Source organism: Lipotes vexillifer, unplaced genomic scaffold (assembly GCF_000442215.2).
Source record: "Lipotes vexillifer unplaced genomic scaffold, Lipotes_vexillifer_v1.1 scaffold1790, whole genome shotgun sequence".
NCBI lineage: Eukaryota > Metazoa > Chordata > Mammalia > Artiodactyla > Lipotidae > Lipotes > Lipotes vexillifer.
Window position 1 is genome coordinate 445637 of NW_006786545.1, and position 761 is coordinate 446397.

The window sequence follows — 761 nt, forward strand, 5'->3', positions numbered from 1 at the left end:
AGGGATATTATTTAAAGATATAAAAGTAGCCAATAGAAGACCTGAAAATAGTGATATATCTATATATTATGAGGAAAAGGGATAATGGTAGGGAGAGATGAAAGGAAATTGGTCATGAGTTGATAACTGATGAACTTCGGTGATGAGCATGTGAGTTTCATTATACTATTTTCTGTACTTTTGTATATGTTTGATCAATTACCATAATCAAATAGGCAAAAAGATGAAAGGATGACTGAACTATAATCTCATCTAGCATAGCAGGAAGTCGGCAGATAATGTCTAAAATTGACAACATAAAAAAGTTGATACAGACATAAGCACAGTATTTACAAAGGTAGAGGCAAACTATCAGACGAACTGAAACTAGAAACATTTAAAATGAGAATGGGGTGCTGAGGGGCAGAGCACAGGACCTTTGCTTTGTATTATATGCCTTTTGTTCTCTTTGACTTCCGTTACGGGTTGAATTGTGTCTGCCCACCCCGCCCCCCCAAAAAAGAAAAAGATTTGTTGGAGTCCTAACCCCCAGTACCTCAGCATGTGACCTTATTTGGAAATAGGGTCTTTACAGAGGTAATCAAGTTAAAATCAGGTCATTAGGGCTTCCCTGGTGGCGCAGTGGTTAAGAATCCGCCTGCCAATGCAGGGGACATGGGTTCGAGCCCTGGTCTGGGAAGATCCCACATGCCGCAAAGCAACTAAGCCCGTGTGCTACAACTACTGGGCCTGCACTCCAGAGCCTGCGAGCCACAACTTCT